This window comes from Corvus hawaiiensis, chromosome 4 (assembly GCF_020740725.1).
Source record: "Corvus hawaiiensis isolate bCorHaw1 chromosome 4, bCorHaw1.pri.cur, whole genome shotgun sequence".
Lineage (NCBI taxonomy): Eukaryota > Metazoa > Chordata > Aves > Passeriformes > Corvidae > Corvus > Corvus hawaiiensis.
Window position 1 is genome coordinate 18,194,076 of NC_063216.1, and position 21,683 is coordinate 18,215,758.

At 45.9% G+C, this 21,683-nt stretch overlaps 1 protein-coding gene across 11 annotated transcripts in view; it reads left to right on the forward strand.

Moving 5' to 3' along the window:
- The window catches only part of PPFIBP1 (PPFIA binding protein 1), a 102,648-nt gene that overhangs the window by 24,385 nt on the left and 56,580 nt on the right, over positions 1–21,683 (forward strand). For all 11 annotated transcript variants that reach the window (XM_048300524.1, XM_048300528.1, XM_048300527.1 and 8 more), the window contains exon 2: positions 5,138–5,213. The gene's annotated coding sequence lies outside the window, so the exon portion shown is untranslated. The remainder of the gene's footprint in view (positions 1–5,137; positions 5,214–21,683) is intronic.

Here is a 21,683-nt window from a genome sequence, read left to right on the forward strand (position 1 = left end):
CATTGAATGGTCTGTCTCATGTTATTCATCTCTGACTCATGAGATTATTCAGAATATTTTATTATGCTTCCAGAAAGTGTTTCTTTGCTGTGGTGATTGGCTATGTTGTCTGTATCCTCCTGTGCTGTTGTGTTGATTCAGTGACTTCTGTACATGTACATTGTTCAAATGTGCTGTTTTGTGGTAGGAAATGTTGTGTGAGCTATCAGCTGCTTGGGTCACTGGAGTTAATGATGTGGTTAGTTTTGTTCAGGCCCCTTTAGTTGTGCCAGACCTCTAGGTTTGGATTGAAACTTGTTTTTTAAGCTCAAGGCTGGCACTTGCAATGCACAAGTTTTGGGTTTCAGCTGTGGGTGCAGTAAGACCCCAAACCAGACTGACTTGTTACCGTGGATGCTGTGTGATTTTTGTCTGTGTCAAAATGTCTGCAGCCTTCTAGAAACCAAAAATAAAGATAAGGGCTGAAGCATCTGTGTTCTCTGTTCTTGTCTAGTTTGTCTGAGTGTAGCTAGCCTGTCCCAGCATAAATAAGAGGTCTGCTACATGGTCTGCAGCATCCTGAAAAATGCATCCTGGGAAGGGGTGATTTAAAGGTGAAAGTGGCTGGTGGGTGGGAAGGGGTGATTTAAAGGTGAAAGTGGCTGTGTTGGCGGCTGGTGCTTGGCATGGATGGATAGTGTATACAGATGTGAGGAAACCATTCAAGCTGCAGTCCTGATTGCTTCCATTCAGATTCAAACCAGCCTTTGCCCAAAGGCCTTTTACAAAAAACTGTGCCATTCGTGTTCCAAAATAAGACATGCATCAATGGCTTTTTCTGTGGAAAACCATTAGCTCTCCAGATCATTGAAACTGTTAGTGTTTCTTCATTGCTTTGCTTCTTGGCTTTAAATCCTCCTCCCAACCTTTCCAAGGCAAGATAGCTGGACACAATCAGTTTGCATCAGTGACTTCCTTGGAAGTGTATATGTGAATAATTTTTCCTTAGTAATTTTGAATCCTGTTGCCTGTGGAAATTTCTTTTAAAAACATAGGAAGAATGTCAAAGTAGCTTTTTAACTGAAACACAAACAGGCACACATGAAGCAAGTGTGTGGGAAGGAGCAGTAATTGGAACTGTGCTGTGACTACCTGGGTCCCATGTTACAGAGTCATTTTTTAGCTTTTAGTAGAGAGGAGGGGCTCTTTCAGATCTTGTATCTCAAAGCCCTGCTTTTCTTGATCAGAAATTATTAGGCAAAGCAGATCTTTATTTTTGTCTAGTAAAGAACAGACATGAATCAGACTATTTGCTTGCAGTGCTCTTGCATTCGTCTGAAAATTTTCCTGAAACAAAGCTCGTAGGAGTCAGAAAGCAAAGAAATAGTGCTGCACCTTTCATGTTAAGATGTGCCCCTAAACACGGTGCAACATGTGAATTTTTCAGGTCTTTGAACACAGGGCTGTGTCCTGTTTAAATTCACACAGTGTGTAATTAATTGCATGCAGTTATGCATCTTGAATTTGAAAAAAAAATGGGTGGCTATTGCAGAAAACATTTGATTGGCAAGGTAAAATATTACTGCTGAATGTGCAAGGTTGTGAGATTAGGATTTGCATTTTCTTCCTGGTTAAGAAATTAGAGTCTGGAAAAGAAAAAGAAAATCATATCGTGCACCTTTCTTTCCTGGGGTTACTGGAGAGGTTCTCCCAGGGCATTCATACATGGTGATGTTCTCTCTATGAAAGCAAAAACCCAATTAACTCTCACCTGGTTTGCCTAGTCCTGCTCTTCTTAAATGATCATTCCTAATGACTGGCTCTTGGTTATGAGTGTGGTTTTCTGGGAGGTTGTTTTCGTGATCCTGAAAGTGAACTTGGATTGAACTCGTTGGAGAGCTCTGCTCTTGCTGTCGAGACTGGAGAGCCCCTGGCCGCCTGTGTGCCCTCAGGTCGGGGCTGTGTGTGTGACATGGGGGCGGCTATTCCCTCAGCTGTGTTCTTGGATGATAAATTACCCTTCCAGTTAAACCAGAAAAGCCCCACCCTTTCCCAGAAGTCCTGACAAGTCCCATATTTCACTCATCGTCCTGAGCTCCAGACTTTCTCTGGGAGCTGTCAGCCTTCCTGGCATCCCAATGCAGGGCACGGGGTGAAACCCCCTGATGTCCATGTCCTGTGCCCTGTTCAAGCTGGAGAAATGCTGGGATGAATATCACTGCCAGTCCTATAGGAAATACTTCTGTAACCAGTCTTCAGAGGTGAGGCTGTGCGAGGGAGGTTTCTTTAGCTTAGGGTTAGAGGGTGTCTGGTGGGGGTAGTGTCTGAGTTTAACCCTAGCCAGCAACTAAATCCCAAAAAGTCACTTGTTCACTCCTTTTCCTGGTGGGATTGGGGAGATGATTGGAAGGGTAAAAGTGAGAAAGCTCATGGGTTGGGATAAAGATGGTATAATAGGGAGAGCAAAAGCTGTGCACACAAGCAAAGCAAAGCAAAGCAAGGAATTCATTCCCCACTTTCTATGGGCAGGCAGGGGTTCAGCCATCCCCAGCAGTGCAGGGCCCCATCACAGGTAACAGTGACTTGAAAAGACAAATGCCAGCACTCTGAACATCCTCCCCCAGCTTTATATACTGAGCATGATGCCACATACTGTCTGGAATGTCCCTTTGGTCAGTTGGGGTCAGCAGTCCCAGCCGTGTCCCCTCCCAACTCCCTGTGCACCTCCAGCCCCTCACTGGGGTGGGGTGAGAGACAGAAAAGGCCTTGGCTGTGTGCAAGCCCTGCTCAGCAAGAACTAAACCATCCCTGTGTTATCCCCACTGTTCCCAGCACAAATCCAAAATTTAGCCCACACTACCTGCTGTGAAGAAAATTAACTCTATCCCAGCCAAAACCAGCACCGGAAGTTTATTCGTCAAAACTAAATTGAGTTTGAGGATGGAAGGAAGCGGGGGAATGGGAAATGAAGCCCACTTCCCTAGCAGCCTTGGGAACAAACTGAATCCTTGTGTTGCCAGGGTGTGAGGCAGTTAGTTCCCTTCTGAGGAATGCAGGGACATGTTCCCTTCCTCATCAGCCAGCCAGTGGCCGTACAGCTTGCCCGAGGTGTGGGCTGTGTGTGTGTAACTGACTCTGTCGAGAAGGAAATGACTAAACTTGCTGTCAAACCACGGTAACAAAGAACATCTTTGATTTACCAAAATAGTGGTGGTGGAGAGGCTTGGGAGTAGCTGTGGTGCTGCCACCCATGCTGGGAATAGCAAATCAGTCTGGAGAATGGCCCTCGTGGGGAGTGTGAGCCTCCTGCAGTGATGGAGGGAGACAGGCCCTGCAGGTTCTGAACAGCTGCTGGGGCTTCCCTGTGCCGCAGAGGATGCTGAGGGAGCTGGGGCAGGATTGGTGGCTGCAGCAGGAGGCCCAGGCCAGCTGAGACAGGCAGTGGTGGCCAGTCCCACGCAGCAAAGGTGCAGCAGCAGAATCCCGCCGCGTTCCGCGTCTCCTTCCCCCTGCCCGGCTGCTGTCTGTGTGTCCTGGCAGCCCGGGCAATGGGAATCCCAAAGGTCCTGTCAATCTGTGAGCCTCAGTTCCAGTCAGATATTTGTAATGAAGGGGAGAAGCTCCATCTAATTATAGGTTTTCCATTTCGGCCCTTCATATTACTTTAGGCAGGCTTAAAATAACACCGTTAACTAACTTCTTTCCCCTGGCTTTGCAGTTTCATACATGGCATTCTGCAGTGCCCTTTATAGAAACCTCAAATATTTTTTTTTCCCCGCCTACCACATTTTGTGTCTTTTTCCATCTGGCAGATGTTTTTTTCCTGCATTGCACAGGGCTCAGTACATAATTATTCTGTTGCAATAGCCTGGAGCCCCAGTCCTGTGACAGAGTCTGCTTGTACAGGCTCCTGTGTCCTGCTCAGTTCTGTGTCATTTTTTTTCCCCTGGTGGTTTTGTTCAACCTATTCTAAAAAACTGTTCTGAGAAGTAATGAGCTCCCAATCATGTGTTTGCCTTGAGATCATCTATTACAGCTTTATAGTGTATAGCCCTGAAAATGTATGGGGTTTTTTTCCCTCCCAGTCATACAAGGGTTGGATTCTCTCTCTTCCAGTTTACAACCTCTGGATATTTGCAGTTTGTTGCCACAAGTCAACGACTAGTTAGCCAGTGTGCCTTTATTCCTACATTTTTGAGCTGATTCTTTGCTTTCCAGTCACGTTACTTGCTTGTCTTAAACTCCTGCTCTTGCTCTTGGCATGATTTTTGTTTGGAGAGCAGTGTCTCAGTGTGCCAGTGAAGTGTCCCAGGTGGGGGTGCACTGGGGTGTTCCCGGTTGTTTCCATCCTTCTACCAACCATATTTCACTGAGCACTTGTATTTGAGTCACTGATTCTTAAGCCTCTTCTAAAGGGAGCTCATATAACTGCATAGGTTTGGAAGTTTTTAGTTATTAGGCTGAAGTTTTATTCCCCAAACTTCCCTTTTGCATTTCAAATTCAAAGCTTACTCAGAACCTTCTCCTGGAACAGTTTTGTCAAACTTCCCATACCAAATAGCTCTTCTTTTGTCCACAGTCTGTAGATGGGAGTATCTGAGACTAAAACTTCCTGTCAAGCCACAGTAACAGAGAACATCTTTGATTTGCCAAAATAGTCATAGTAAAGAGACTCATGAATAGTTGTTGGGAGTTGTGGGGTTGGTTCAGTTCTATGGGCTACTCTGACTTCCACTGGCTTTACTTCACACACTGATTTTCAGATGTTCAGCAACATTGGGTGCTTGTTTGGGGTTTGTTTAGGTCGCAGTAGTGAGAAGGAAGCCTTGCCAGGCATTATTCACCGTTGTTTTGTGCTGTATGTGTGTGATCAGCTGGGGAGGTCAAGGGCAGGCACAGGCCAACTATGTAATGTAGAGATACTGAGAAATAATGTTGCTGGGAATTATTTGGAATTAACAAGCTCATTTTCTTTTTGTACATCTGTTGTCATCCTTTAATCTCTTGGTATTAGCTTTTTTTAAATGGTATTATGTATCTCATCCACAGTGCTTCCTGTATCCTGTGTCTCTTGATAATAAACTTTTACAAGATATCACTTTTAAGTCATCTCAGACTTTGAGTGATTAATCAAAATCTCTGTTTCTCTTTTTCTCAGTGTTGGAAGTTTATATGGATCAGTGGTACTTGCTCAAGAGTGACAGTGGAGATCAACACTAAGTCTGCTCCTGTGGGTGAGTAATCTAAACCCACTGCATTGCTGATGTGTATTATCTACTATCTGCTGGTTTTTTGCTTTTTGATATCTTACACAACAGCTCCTTTGGGCTTTCATTTCAAATGTCATTAAAATGATGCTGTATATGACTTCTAGTAAGAGTTGTAGAAGAATGTCAGCGTGCTCCTGCAGATATCCATTCATTTTGTATCTTTTAAAGGATGGTCCTCACTTAACGCAGTCTAAGCTGTGTTTAGAGTCAGGGAAATGTAAAAACTGTGTTTCCATGTATTAATGACAGTGAATTTAGGGTTTACATGTGGACTGTGGCAGAGTAATGAAGTATATTTGGATTATCCAAGAACCAAAACTGAAATGAGCACTGGAGCTGTTCTCTGGCATATGAAGGGTTCAAGCAGTGCCAGTGCACCCCAGTTTGAAGGGTTCAGCTCCAGCACAAGATCCCCCTGGACATGCTGTGAGTGTGTGATGCAGTTGTGCATGTGCAGTAAATCCGACTCAGCAAGTCTATGGCAACATGCAGAGAAACTGCCAAGAGCTTTCAGATTACCGGGGCAAGTTCATGAGAAAATGCATTCAGCAAAACAGAGTATGTGTTGTGAGATCCTTTGGAAATGGCCCAGTTCTGGTGGCTTCAAGGAGCAGCATTTTGCATTCGGTCTAGACTGATTTGATCCAGGTAGCCTCGTGCATGTCAGAGCTGGCAGTCTTGTTTTGGGAATGGTTATCCCTCATCTACTTTGTTTTGGATGTTATGGTATGATTTAACATCCTAAATTCCAGCTGGAGAGCTGGGTCAGATTGCTGAGCCTGCACTTGATCCGTGCACCCTGTGGCTGGGATGTGCTCATCCCATAACTGCACAGCTGGGCTCCCAGTCCCACAGGATGTGAGGACTGGTGTCTCATTTGAAATACCATTTCCCTTCTTTTACTCCCTTACTCTCTCCATAGCCCTTGGAGTGCTTCTTTGTGGCTCTCCGAGCCTTCTCACACTAAATCACTGTGCCTGAGCTCTCTCTGGGATTCACAGCTGCCCAAGGTCTTGCACCAGACCTGGCAAGAAGTGGGTGGGTGTTGCTCCTTGTTTGTCAGAAGCCCTAAATTCCACTGCCAAAAGCTTTTATTCCCTGGGTTTTTAATCAGAGGTCTGATGGCTCCAGGAGTGGTTGTCACCCATTGTCTCCCATCCTGGTCACATTTGTTCAGTTTTATCACTGCTTATCAGGATTGGTGGGATTACACTCCAGCTGGATTTGTGTCCATCGTGGCTGTAAAAACATTGTTGAAAGTCTGATGCTGGCTGGCAGCCACGTTCTGCTGGATGTGTGTTTGGAGACTTTCAAGCTGCTGGCATCACCGTGTGAATGTCTTGCCTTTGCTGGAAGTCTCTCCCTCTTTGCTCCCCAGATTCTGTGCTAATTCCCCATCCCCAGGAGCCGCAGAAGGCCTGGGACATAAATCTGCCTGGTTTTCTCTGTCACTTGTGCTGCTGCTCCCTGGGAGGGGATGTGTGTATCCAAGGCTGTAGTAGCAGGTGCTCAGTCCTCCCTTCTCTGTTCCTGTGGCTCCAGTGCTGGCAGGTCTCTGGCATTTGGAGGAGTCAGACCTGTTGCCCTCAGCAATCGGTCTGAAAAGCCTGATTTCTCCAGCTGCTGCTTGCTTTCCCCATTAAACAGATAAATAAGAGCCTCTCCTAACGAGATGGCAGGAAATTCCTGTGCCTGAGTCAGTGCTGACAGGGGCAAGGGGCTGTTTTGGGCTTCCGGCTGCTTCTCCCACATGGGGAGGAACATGGCTTCTTTGCTGGGTTACCACAGCAATACCACATGATGTCTGATGACCTCCTCCAATCTCACCACACAGAATACTCACATGTGTTCACAGTGGAGTCTCAGTGCCTCTGCCCACGGCCTCTATTTGTCCCTAAAAGCATGGATTTCCATCCCGTTGTTCCCTCCCTGGCTTGCTCCGTGTTAAACATGCTGCTGCCAGTTGAGCCTTGCCCCACAGTAGGGGCAAAAGCTAAATAAGCTAAATAAAAGCTAAATAAGGCTTTTAAAATAAGCCTTAGCAGAGACAGCTGCTTCAGTGTGTTGCCATGAAGCACAGAAACCTGGCTAAGTCCATGTAGCCAGAGTCAGTCCCTGCAGCTCCTGCTCTTTCCTAGCAAAACCCTGCAGGTTTGCAGGTGTGTCTTCACCCTGCTCCACCAGCTCTGAGTTAGGTGCTTGGTGGCAGCAGATTTTTGGTGTGTCTAAAGCTGAGACAGAGCATCACACACAGCACTGAAATAGTGCCCAGCCCGCCCTCTTACAGTGCCTGTGTGCAAAAGGCAAAAATCAGTATTTGTTGGGTTTTCCCCCGTCAGTGTCACATTGAATACAGGAGGGAAAGAAGCACAAGGCTACTTCTATGTATTCCATTTATTGGCACTTGATGACTTGTCCTGTAGGGCCCACCCCACATGCAGCTTTTCTTGGGCTTTTAATAGTTGTGCTAAACCAAATTGTGCTCAAAATAGTAATAATTTCAAACATTTCCCCAGAGCCTGTGGCTGCTCTGCGTGTTTATGGGAGGTGCAGCACTGCCTGTGGTTGGGGCACGGGAGGGTCCCCAGGCAGGCTATGATGGGGATTTTCTGGTGTCTTTTTCCTCCCCCTCTTCTGAGAGGAAATAATGCTGCTTGCAGAAAAGAGGCGTGTTATTGTGCTTTTGCTCCTCACATGTTACGTGATGTGGTTTGGGTAACGTTAATGTAACTTAAAATTCTGCTCACCCACAGTTCAGATGGTGGCTCTTGAATACCCATAAGTCTCTGCAGAGAGGGGAGATGTATTTATCTCTAAACAGTGAGCAGCCTGCCCTGTTTATCCAGCATGTGTCCCCTCTGCTGCCCATGGCATTTTCCTGCCTCCCTCCCATCCAGTTCTTCCTATTTTATTGACTTTCCTAGTCCTGGAAATTGCTTTATATTCAGAAAACATTAATTCATCCCTCACAAAGCTTGCAAACCTGATTTCAGTTCTTCCCTTTTTCTTTGAAAAACTCTTTTTGCTCTCTTTAAGACCGAAAATGTACATTTCCCCTATTTGTTTAGACAAGCTTATTTTGTCTGCAGAAATCTTGTCAAAAGCTAAGTTTCTTTGCTTGCATTTATAATCCTCTGAGGTTTATGTATTGGGAATAATCTTTGCGAGCTGGAAAAAGATTGTCCAATCAGTTTTAAGATGTCCCACTTTTTGAGTATTGCATCTCATTAGAAATACAGTTGGCTGTTTGCATGGCTTTTTTCTTCCTCTGTGTAGCTTGGGGGAGAAAATACATCATTTCTTCATCCAGTAATAATGCTTGGCACTTTGCATCTTCAAAGAGCTCTATGGCTATGGATTGAATAATTCCCATAACCTTGTGTTGTAGTTTCTCATCATTTCCCCCATTTTACAGATGGGCAAAGCGAACAAGAAGTCAAGTGACCTTAGGCCATGGAAAGAGAAACAAGGGCAAGTTGAGTCCTCGCCTTCCTGACTTGTACTAGAGCAAAAGAAAGTTTGATTCAGGTTGACACAAAGGGAAATGTAATGATCTTTCCTAACCTTCTTAACTACTTATTTAGGTGCATTTGCTGGTGGTGGTTTTTGGTGGTTTTATTTTTTTTTCCCCCTAAATAAGTTTTCTCATTGAGGTGGTTGTCCCTTCCCTGTGAGTGGTTGGAGGTGTGCAAGGAATTGTCTGAAGTTTTCTTAAGATGAAGCGGCATGTTAATGGGGTTAGGTTTGTGGGGTGTCATTCACTGCTGTCTGGGGGATCTCTCTGCTCCTTCCCTCCTCTTTCCTCTCAAACCAGAGGCAGGGGAGACCTTTTCTGTATTATTTGGGAATGTTTTTTTCCCCATCTCGTTTTCCATCTGAGACTAAAATGGGAAAAGTGAGCCATCTCAAAATGTGGAAGCTGATCTTTCTTGCCCTCATCCACCACATGCCATGCTAAGATATTTTTTTTTCCCTCCCTTGGAATGTAGTGGAAGTTGTTAGCTCAGAGTGGTGTCTGGAATGATGTCATTGCAGAAATAATTTCATACAACTGCGCTAGGCTATAGGCCTTGATTTACAGCTACTAAAGGAACTGACAAGACCCCCAAATGTGTTGCATGGCTTATAGAAAAGGTGAGTGCTCTTGGCAGTGAACAGTGGAATTAGGCACTCTGTTACAGAGGAAGTTGTGGTAACAATTTTGTTGCCTACTTGCTAGAATTTAGTTAAAACTTCTTTTTTTTCAGGAATTCTGGCTTCTTACAAAGTTGCTTCGGAGCACTGGGCGGTGTTAGGGCAGTTTAGTCCTCCTGGGGAGAACAGATGATCTGCTAGGTGCAGAGGAGCATGGAAATCACATGAGGAATTCTTTCATCTTCCTTAGGAAAATCTCGTGGCTGCTTCTCTGCAGGCTCTCAAAGGTTCCCTGGCCACCTTCTGACTGGCTTCAGATGCCTTGCTTGATAAACTTTCGGGCAAAAAGCCTTGCATGGCTTAACACAACTTTATTCTGGGCATGCCCTGCTAATGAAGGCAGTGGAGAAAGCAGCTGTCTCCAGCCACATGCTCGTTTTGGGCATGCAAAACTTTGCAGAGCCTTTTTTAGGGGCTCAAGATTTAGTTCCAAGACTATATTTAGTTTTCTGTTCCTGATGGGTAGGACAGATATCCTGATGTCTTAGATGAGACCTTCAGCGATGGACAGCAGCACCAAGGTATCAGAGACAGTATTTTTATTTTCATTTTTCTTTGACTTTCTTATATAGCTGATACCTCATTTGTGTGTGCTCCTTCCCAGTGTTGGGCAGAGCTGTCCTGAACTACTCCATACTCCCAGGGCTCTGGTTTCATCCTCTGGTTTTCATGATATCCAAATTGCTCGTTACTTGCCTGCTGACTTTTTAAGGATTCGAATGTGGCTTTTTATGAATCTGGATGTTTTCCTCGCTGGGCTTGGGAAGCCCTCAGGGCTGAGCTGGGACCTGGAGTTTGCAGCAGTGAGTGCAGACCAACTTTCATGCCTTGCTTTTGCAGGGTGTGAGTACTTGTGGTGGGGTCTTGGTGTCTCTCCTTTGTCATCTGACAGCTTCTCTCACTAGGTTTTGATTTCAGCTGCTTAGGAAAAATGTCAGCAGCTCAATGTGTGGGGAACTGCATGCGCATCTTGGGCTCTTCTGTTGTGTTTGTTTTAATTTTGTGTTCTGGATTTTTTTTGAGGCATTGCATCCAAAAGTGGTGAGTGGCTCCAAGAATGTGTCCAGGGTGAATTGCTCGGATCATGCTGATACCAAAGGAATTTTGTTGAGATCCTTTAGGATCTCTGAGTGCTACTTAGATATTTGAGATTGAGAGGAAGGGACTAACTGGGGCATCCCTGGGCTGGAAGGTGATTGCACAGAAAGGGTTGGATGGGGCTTTTTTTTTTTCCTGGGGCATCAAACCACTGTCAGAAAGCACTGAGGTCTTCAGTGGAAAACCAGCTGTTGTTATCTTTTCAGCTCTCCTCACAGCAAATTGGCGAGCTCCCCATTTCTCCTGTGTTTGAAAGGCTGAGGTGGCGTGGCCCAAGTCTGACAAGTGATACCCAGGGAGCCTGGCTGTGTTCTCTGGGGGGATTCCAGTTGTAAGCTGGCTCTCTGAAATGAGCAAGGAAGTGGCTTCCAGGCTGAGGTATCTGGAAAATATCAAGGGGTAGGTGATGAGGTGTGAAAGGCAAGGGCCGCTCTGAGCAGTGAGAGCGCTCCAGAAACCTGGCAGTGAAGGCAGTAGGAGCGGTGCTGGATGCAGCTGGAGATGGGCTGGAGCAGGAGCTCTGTGTCCAATCCTTCCCCTCTTTCTAAAGGAGGCTCAGACCCACTCTGCATTAAAATGGTGTTTGTCTGAGCCTGCTTATCTGCTGGCCAGCCCATACACTCACTCCAGATGTTCTGTTATCTCAAAACTGGAGATGCACCTGAAATTGTCCTTCCAGGATTTGGAAGGTTTTTTGATAAAGCTGTCTGCCTGCCAGTGTTTTCAAGGACATGTCACACTTTGAAATCATGGTATTAAAATAATTGCCTTTGAAATGAAGGGGGGGTCATGTGCCCTACATCAGAAATTCCTTTTAGTGCTTATTAATCCGGTATATAAATGTCATGGCTTACATCCACAGGGTGTTTATATTGAATTTTTAGCTGCATCAGTATCTCTTGCTCCTCAGAATAAATGCCATATAATCTGGTAATGAGCAATATTCTTAATTTAGAAACCAAAAATAGGACATAGACAAATCTGAGTTACTGGAAGAAAGTAGGAAATAGCCTTACCTCATGAGGGGAGAGCAAATTCAGTTGAATCATCTAGTGTTTAGTGTAATGGTAAGGCCAGAGATTTCCATCTGTTTCCGTAGGATGGCACAATGATTGCCATATTCCAAAGGCCTGATCCTCCTCTGGTACACCTGTTCTGAGGTGTGTAACAAGGGGTAGTTGGGAAACACCCTTCTTTCCTCACCCTGAGTAGGTCAGTGCCCACCAATTGGAGGTACATTAAGCAGTAGGGATTTAGGCTTATGCCCTCCAACACCCTGTTTGAGGGATATGAAGTTGTTCTTCTGAGACCTACAGTGAGCAGCACTGGCCAGGACAAGATGAGAATTTGGGAGTAGAATCATTCTTGCTGTGGCAGGTGGGCATCATCTAAGAACTCTAATGTCTGGAGCACCTTCCAAGCCAATAGTCCTACACCTGGAGGAGGTGCTTTTTCTCATGCTCTTAGCAACTGTTCTTAAGGAACAGCAGTGGGACCAATAGCTGTATAAGCATCAGTGGCTAATAACAGTCAGTGCCTGATACACTGAGCATAGTAATACTGCAGGCTGTCCCCATGGGGTGATGACTCAATGGACAGTGTTTGTTTTCTCCTCACCATGAGGGGCACAGGCTGTTAACTTTTAGCTCGGGTGCTGTCTGTGTGCTGGGCAGATGGCTGAACTTTGTTCAGTGGAGGCTTGCCCTGACTCATTCCCTTTCCCAGACACAGCCTGCTCTCCCACCCTGTGAACTCTCTCAGTGCAACAGAGCAGCACTTGTTTTCCCTGATTCACTGAGTGATTTTTGGTTTGTGTTCTGTATGCAGTAACAGTGTCTCTATGTCACCCTATGTAAATTTTGCCTTGAAACGTCTTTGTGAAGAAGTTACTTTCTATGTGATGGTGGTGTCATATTGAACCAGAGTGATGTGGAGCAAGATCCATTTTGGAAGTGAACATGTCTTTGTTGCAGACTTGATGTGAGTTTTGTAGCTTCAGTGTTTCCCTTGGTCCCAACCAAACACACACAGACCTGTGCTCTGGTGGTGCCTCTAAGTGGAGAAGGAAGGCAGATTGTGGCCACAATGATCAGGATGTTTGTGGCAGAGGCCACATCTGGCAGCAGACGGTCTAAAGTCAGTCAAGGTGAGGAGAGCTGGTGTTTTAGTGGGGGACCTTACATAGAGGGCTGCTGTTTATTACTGATAGCAGCCACAGGTTGCACAAAGCTGCCAGGAACTATATTTTGAGGTCCTGTTTTGGTCACTTGGTCAAACAGGCAGCCAGCGTTAAGCACGTTCTCAGTACCATTGACTTCAGTGGCATTAGAAACATGCTTGACATCAAGTGTGGGCTTTTGCAACTTGCTGATCTCAGGCTGGGTGGGTCTTGCTGAAAAGCTCCTGTGCCAACAGAGAGACTGTCACTATTTCAGGCTGTGGTTCTGCTCGGTTGTCAATCCAATTTAAGGGGACCAGATTATAAACACTCTGAAATGCTGAGCTGGTGGAAAGCTGCTTTGCTGATAAGGAGCTGTTCAAAATATTTGGGAAGTTCAACTCTGCTGCGGGACTGGGCAAACATTCCTGGCTCCACTCCCAGGGCTCAGTGCCAGCAGTGTTTTGGCTGGTTTGCCCGCTTGGCTGGATGCCGAGTGGCCGAGGCTTGATGTGCCCTGGGTGTCACTGTGCCTGAGGGACACTGGGGGATGGCAGTGGTAAAGCAGCCATCCTGCTTCTGCCATCTGCACAGTGAACAGCTGTCTGTCCCTGTGGGGACAGAAAACAGAGTGGTGCATCCCATCAGGTGATGCAGCATTGCTGGGAATACCAAAACGGAGCTGACGGCAGCTCTGGTCCCCTTGTATCTGTTCCCAGCTCCTAACAGGAGATGAAAATCTGATAGGTGGGAATGCCACATCTCTGTCTGGGGAAGAGCTTTTTTGACTGTCAGTATTTCAGCCCCAGAACAGTCTGGCAACAGAGCAAATTGCCAGCTTGCAACTGCTTGCAGGAGCCTCTTTGTGGATTTGATTGCCTTTTGCTCCAAGACCTCAGCAGAGATTTCCACGGTTCCTCCCTTGCCCTGGCCCTGGCCCTTGCCCTTTCCCCCCCATCCTTCGCAGTGCAACAATGTGCTAGTGTTTATTGCTTCCCTTGCAGATTTGGGCACTGATGGAATTCACAGAATCATAGAATGGTTTGGGTTAGAAAGGGCTTCAAAGATCATTTCATTCCAACCCTCTGCCATGGGCAGGGACACCTTCCACTATCCCTGCTTGCTCAGAGCCCCATCCAACCTGGCCTTGGACACTGCCAGGGCTGCGGCAGCCACAGCTTCTCTGGGCAGCCTGTGCCTCAACACCCTCACAGGGAACAATTTCTTCATATCCAATCTAAACCTGCTCTCTGTCAGTGTGAAGCCATTCCTCCTTGTGTCTCACTCCAGTTCCTAATGAAGACTCCCTCTCCAGTTTTCTTGTAGGCCCCCTTCAGATACTGGAAGGCTGCTATGAGATATGTATGAAACCTTCTCTTCTCATATTTTTGTTATCAAAGGGTTGTGTCATGCATAAACTTAACACCTTTGCATCCTGTTAGTATCTAGAGTAGCTCCACTTGCATTTTCCCACTCCTCTGTAGCCTATCTCAGTAATTTCCCTTAGGGACCTTCTTTGCAGCTGTGCTGCTGTTCACAGAATCTCTGCCAGCTGTGCTGCAGTGCTCTGGGCAGGGAATTAGGAGGAGTGATGTGCACAGTCCAGCATGAACGTGGTATTGCATGCTCTGGATAGTTCATGCAAGCGCTCACCTGGATCAGATGCCTGGAGCCAAGGGGTTTCTTGGTGTCTGGGTGTGATATTAAGGTGTGTTTTCCTGTTGAGCAGGGTGTTGTCAGCCAGTGATAATCCTCCTGTCACTAAAGGTAGGGGCAGTGCTGCTTTGAGCAACTGAAATAGCTGCCTGTTGGGAGGATGGGAAAGGGAAGCCCAACAACATTGCTGCATCAGGAGAAACTATGAGTGCAGTCTGACAGCAGGAAACTGTGTAGGTACACAACCAACAGTAGTAATGGGCTGCATCTGTCTCCTCTAATGCTTCCCCTATCTGATCAGTTGTCAACATCTGTTAATCTCTGCTGCCACAGAACAAGGAGACAGCTCTGAGGTTTGTGTTGTTAAGGGTGTGGGCTGTGTATAATTTACAGTGTTGTGACAGCCGTAGTGAATGCCGTGATCCATGCCGGGGAGCGCTGAGATATGGCTGCGTTATCTCCTGTTATCCAGGAGGAGTTTGGAGCCTTGCTGGTGTTACAGCAGGAGAGGGAACGTGTGTGGTCATGTTACCCTCATTAGACATTTGCATGTGGCTCCTTGGAGCACCAGGTTGCTGGCCCGCAGCCACACCAGCATCTTGAGATCTTGTCAGATCTTGCAAGCAAAGGAGCACCAGGCTGGGTCACAGTTCTTGGACAAGAAGCTTCCAAGGAACAGGCTGCTGATGCAGAGATACCACCAATGTCTTTGTGGTGCCCTGTGTGTTCTGACATGCATGCTGGGTGTGTTTCTCTTTTTCTGTTGTTACTTGGTATTTTCTGACTTCAGAAGAACACTACAAATTCTAGTGTCAGTGAGAAATAAGTTGATTCTCCTCTCCCCCATACTGTGGCCAGTTGTAAAGGATTTGAAATGAGTGTTTTGAAATCTGCAGAGGGGTATAGCGGTGGTTGTTTATGAGATAAAAATTGCTCCGGCAAAAATTGAATATCCACTTGCACTGAGCTTGGTTTTAGCAGCACTGTGGAGCCGTGCTTCAGATTCCTGGATGCTATTGCCCTGTGGAGTGCTCTTTTTTCCACACTGGTGCAAAGCTCCCACGAGTGACAAGTTCCTGTTGGTGAGAATTTTGCACTAAGTTGAATGTGTGTTCTACCTGCATAGGCTCACCCCTTAAAATAGCCATGAGGACCAGAGTAACAGGAGCCCCAGCTCAGGTGAGCAATTTTTAACAAGCCCTTCAGGGTGACTTGTTTAGGTAAGCTGGTTTTTTTTGATTTAATGCTCAGTTTACTTTACCTTCATGTCTGTCTTCAGTCAGGTTAGCTCTCTTGAGTTTGGCAGCTGGACTTAGGAAAAGAATGGCTGTTTTACAGCATATTATTGGCACACTGCTGTGTACAAGTTCAAAATTGTTGACCCCACCTAAGATGGAAGTTTCCTACCTTGGCCCGCAGTGCTGCAGTGCCAGGAGAGCCTCTTGGGCAGGGTTGCCACAGGTTGAGGTGTTGTGTGAGTACAGAGCAGGTGGTCTCAGCTGCCAGAACCACTGCTGAGTACAAACTGAGGAGTGCCTGTGGCATGGGAACTCACCAGCAACCATGTGGAATTGTTTCCTGTGGCTGGAAGGAAGATCACAGCTGTCTGGCCGTGGCCTGGCTTCTCAGTATTGGTTTCAGGCCTGAAGAAGTCCTCTATCCCACAATCTGTTGGGTTTCCTCCTTCCCCCTGCAGGCTCCCTGAGCAGCCCAGGTAGCCAGAGTGCTGCCCTCTGGGCACTAGTCACTGGTCACTCACTGTAAGGCCGGTAGTAAATATCTCCTCCTGAAACCCTCAGATGCATGGTCGGATCAGGTTGGCTGTTTAGGCAGCAGGCTGCCTTTGGAGACATCCCAGGTACCTTACTCACACCTCTTTCTTCCTTGACAAATGCACACTTGTGCTAAATCGCTTCCTTCCACTCCTCATCAATGGTTAGGAGTGTGACTGGGCATCAGCTCTTGTTTCGTTGATACTGAGACTTAGTTTAGAAAAACAGGATGCCATGGAAGTAATTGTTTTGTTCATGTTATTTTCCTAAGTCTTGATTTTTTAGACACAATAGTGTGACAGGGAATTAAACCCTTACTTTCTGGAAGGTTTTTAATCAGCTGACAGTATTAATTAAGATCTTGCAATCTGTAAAATACAGCACATCATGCTACTATCTCTTGGCCAACACTCCATTTTCTTTTTAAAGACAATTTAAATAGAATATTAGAGGAGAGGAAAAAAAAACCCCACCCCTAGCCAGAGCACAGAAATGGCAATTTAGTATTCTTGGCATTTCTCAGAAAGCTGCTTAAGATTATCTCCTTAAAATGGCAGATTTTGCCTGCAAGTCAAGTAGAGGAACAGGAACTGGTATTTCATTAAAATACTAGGAGAGGCCTGAATGCATTTATGATCTTTGAGACATTTGCAGGAAACACAAACTTGCTCTTTAGAACTGCCGAAAGTTTTAATAAAGGGCAAAACACAAATCCCAAAATCCAACAGCATGATTCGGATACTTCCTCTGCCAGAGAGCTCTGCTTGTTACCACACAGAGATACCTGTTCTGGCTTTTTTTCCCCTTCTTTTTCTGTGTATACTTGTAAAATTTCCTAGCCTAAACTTCCCAACACAGGTCCGTGCTGCTCCCTCAGGTCCTGTCCCTGGTCACCAGAGAAGAGATCAGTGTCTGAAACACACAAAATAGCATTTCAGTGGCCCAGGATTTCGAAGGTAATTTAGTACTTGCAAAGCTGTAGTGAATACCAGGAGTGAGCACACTCATGTTGAGGGATGCATCCTGGGCAGAGCCCAGAGCCCCAGCGTGGGCAGCAGGGGAGGGGGGATTCTGCCCCTCTGCCCCGCTCTGCTGAGACCCCCCTGCAGGGCTGCATCCAGCCCTGGGATCCCAGCACAGGAAGGACAGGGAGCTGCTGGAGCCAGTCCAGAGCAGGGACACCAAGGGGAGCAGAGGGATGGAGCAGCTCTGCTGGGAGGAGAGGCTGAGGGAACTGGGATTGTTGTGCCTGGAGAAGAGAAGGCTTTGGGGTGACCTCACTGTGGCCTTGCAGTGCCTGAAGGGAGCCCACAGGAAAGATGGAGAGAGACTCTTCGCAAGGGCCTGGATTGACAGGACAAGGGGGAATGGCTTCACACTGACAGAGAGCAGGTTTAGATTGGATATGAGGAAGAAATTTTTCCCAGTGAGGGTGGGGAGGCCCTGGTGCACGTTGCCCAGAGAAGCTGTGGCTGCCCCATTCCTGGCAGTGTCCAAGGCCAGGTTGGATGGGGCTCTGAGACACCTGGGATAGTGGAAGGTGTCCCTGCCCATGGCAGGGGGTTGGAACTGAATGGGCTTTCATGTCCCTTCTAACCCAAACCATTCCCTGATTCTGTGATAGGAGTTGATTTGCAATAATAACAGAGTTTATCAACAAGACCTGAACCTCTCTGAGGTAAATCACCATGGTAGCTGTGTCTTACCAGCAAAACCTTGAAGTGGATGAATCCATGTAGGCAAGTGGCGGCTTGGTGCTGTAAGGAGGGTGGTGACCGAAGGGGTTTTGTAGCACTGCTGGAGGGGTGGGTGCAGCAATGGAAACTTGTGAGCAGTTCTATGTGCTTGTGATGTAGAGCTGTCCCCATTTCTGTCCAGTGACTGAAGTGGCAGCTGTGCAGAGCTGCCAAAATGCCCTTGCTGCAGCCTGTTTCCATGGAGTGGTGAACAAACATTGAGCTGTCCCCGAGGGGAGCTGTATTTTGCCACGAGCTCTGCGTGAAGATGTGACAATTTCCAACCTGAAATAAGTGATGTTTCTTTTCCTAAATAGGGATGAAATTGTAGTTCTATTGTATATGTAAAGCAAACATTCGTGCCAGTTTTGGATTTACTTTTCCCATTTTAAGCAACAGGATCATCATGGCTGAGGCCTTGGCATCACCGGTGCCTTCTGCAAGCCCAGACTAGACTTGTTTCAGTGCTTTTTTATGTGCAGCAGAGTTAGTGTAAGATCCTCCTCTAAGGGAGGATCTCTTCCTAACTTTAGCCAGGGAAAAAACATCTTTAGTCCTTCCGAGCTAAATATAATGTCCCAGAAACCATCCCTCCAATGATGGCTCAGTAAAGACATGGAAAAATACTCAGCCCGAAAAAGGGAAGCACAGGAGGCAATAGTTAGAAATAGTTTTTTGTATAGATCTGTTATATATGAGGCAAGAACCAACATTTTAAAACTTATTTAGTGCTTGAGAACATGCAAGATTATCTCCAGTGTCTCCTTGTATATCACAAAGGATGTTCACATGGTTGCTGAGGAAGCTGCTAGTTCATAATGACAAAATGCAATGATTTCTTTACTTCTTTTATTTGAGGTGGGGTTTTGCATACTTCTGGTTGGTTTGTTTTCTGTGGGTTCTTCTGGCATGGTAGTAGAGGACAGTTCTAGGATCATCCTTTTTTTTCAATCCTTCCAAAAAGGTCTTCAATTGAAGCGCAGAACCTGGTACATCTTGCCAGCCACCCCGTATCCCTTTCCCTGGCAACTTTTGCAGTGTTTGGGAGTCGGGTTGAGTTTTTCCCTTTGCCTCTTAAGAAAACCATTAAAGATGAGCAGCTCACCCCAATTAAACCACTTTTTTTTTTTTTTTATTTTTTGCCAATGCTGGTGTACCTTGGTTTTGTCCCTGGCACAGCCTCTTCCCTCCTGTTGCCTTCATGCACTGGGCACTTCTATTAGTCACAAATTCCCACCTGATGGCAGCAAATCAGTTTGCATTCTACAGCTTAACACAGGTTACTACATCCTGTGTTGTTCTTTGGGATCAGGATCTTCAGCCACAGGTGGGGACTGGAGGTGTACCCTGGTTCTGTTTGACCTTTAATACATGAAGAACTCCTCTTTGGCCAGCTACTATAGTGAAAATCAACCTATGGTTAGTATATACCTTTCTTTCTATGAGACTGAGTCTTGCCCCACCACCCCCAAAGGTTGGGAAAGTGAGAAGCAGCTTTTAGTGTCTGCTTCTTTTAGCAGCAGATGTCTTATTTGATTTGTATGTAAGTAGGAAAACTTTGAAGCGTGGTCAAAATACAAAGGGAAAAGTACTTCAAAGAGATGTAACACTGTAAGTGTATCTGATCCCTCGAGGTTTTTGAAGTTTTATTGTGAGATTATGTATTCAGAGGAAGATTTGTATGGAAATACTGAAGGTCATTAATGCATCGAAGCCTTTATGAGTGTTGGCCTTGAACTATTCTGTGCTAGTTTTGCTTTCACATGGTGGCAGGCGAGTGGTCCTTCACCCGTCTGTCTGCACTGCCAGTGTGCCCAACACAACAAAAGTTAGCATGGTCACTGAGGGGAAAACCAAAGCAAAAGGCTCTTACAGAGTGAGACGTGTTCAGCAAAGTTATCCCATGATCAGCAGAGATCTGTGGTATGGCTGAACAAAACCACAGTGAGTTAAACTCCCCAAACTTCTGATTTGCATCTCTCGCTCTGCTGGAGTGGAGTCCAAGGTGGTCCTTGGTGCTGGATTACAGGTTTCTAATAAATACCTTGAACTTTGGGAGAGTTCACATCTTGGAGCTGAGCTTTGTTTTAGGGTTGGGCATCCACTCCTGTACAAACATGCCCAGCTGTGCTGGAGGAGAGTGGTTGTTGTTTTTCCTTTTGGCAGACAAGGATTCTGGCATTGAAGTTTTTAATTGCAGGAATTATATTAGCAGTTCCCAGTGCTCAAGGCGGGGGGTGTGTGTGTGTGTATTTGTGTGCCGGAGGAGCTAATTAGATGTGTATAAATAATGGGCTTGGGAGCTTTTAATCCTAGATGTATTGTTTCGTCCTTGCTATCATCTCTTGCAGTGGAACGGTGGAAAGTCAGAAAACTATAAAGTTACACAAGAGCCACTTTTTCCCAATATAACTTTGAAACAGCAGTGAGGTTACTTTTGGTCTTTTTATGTCATAAAAACATCTTTGAATTTATTCAGTGTTTTAATAAAAACATCTTAAAATATTATTACATTTTTTATATTTTTGAAGGTTTATTTTAATTAGAGCTGTAGGTCGAGGGAGGGGAAACAGTTAAGCAGTCTAGGATTTCTTTGCTCTATTACAGACTTAAAAAAAAAAGTCAGGTGATCCTGCTTCCCCATGTCTTCCTTCCTTCCTTTCTATGCCTTACTGTATTTCATGTCAAATAAGGGCCTTTCTGTGTTCAAACCTTCAGGATATTTGTAGATCACGAAACTTCCTGCAGCAACTATGTGCCTCAATAATGCTGTTCTTTCTTAATGAAAACTAATATCCTAGTGAAGTTACTTCTGTGGAAGACCTCGAGTTTTGAGAGATTATGTGGGGTAAAACTGGCTTTGCAGAAGAGTCTGTAAACCTGACTGGCTTAAACATGTGGCAGATACTTAATAATGGAGAGGGGCAGTTCAGCTCTTGCATGTGATGATATTTCTACATTATTGTTGTTGTCGTGTGATTTAGCCACACCTAAGTTTGCTTCAGACTTGTTGACTTGGATCGTGGCTCCACTGGTGGTGTGTGCTAACCCATCCACTGCTGATCCTTGCCTACAAAGAAAGTTTTGTAGCCCCTTGTTTCAATTAGACTGCTATGGATACCCAAACGAGGTGATTTATAGGTGTATTCACACTGAACTGCTGCAATTGGGCTGTAAACTTCCTTGCAGACTGCTCTTAAAAGTTATCTTCTTCTCCATTTTAATGTGTTATAGCCCTGTCTGATAAAGGCAGCCCACTATTGGTAAGGTCAGTAATAAACCAGTTCATTGCTGTATCTAAAGAAACAGGCATTTTTCATTGTTCTGTATAATAAAAAAAATTGTTTCACGCTTACAATATCTGTAGTGAGTAACCTCAGTCTCAGTGCCTTGTTATCCCACAGAAATCCAGGTGGATTTGCAGCAGCTGCAGTTCTGCCCCAGCTGGGCATCAGACATGTCTTGATGCAAGCATGTCTTAGTTTTCTGAGTGCTAAGATTTGTCTTCGTCTCCTGGGCTGCATCTTCCTCACTTGCAAAGCCAGCACTTTCTGCTCATCTTGCTGATGGGGCGAGGGGGTGAGATATTCCCCACTCCTGCACATGCCCAGAGGCTTGGCCATGGCAGGGAGAGTGGCTGCTCCCTTCCATCCCTAGACCTTTCTCTCTTACAGGGGAAGTGGCAGAAAGAAGACAGTCTCTTCTCTTCTGCCCCTTCCCCCCCTGCCAGTTTCTCTCCTCTTCCTGCTGCAGAAGAAAGGAGAGAGTGTAGGGCTGGGACCTTGTGTTGTGTTTAAAGCTCTGTTCCTGCAGAGGCCAC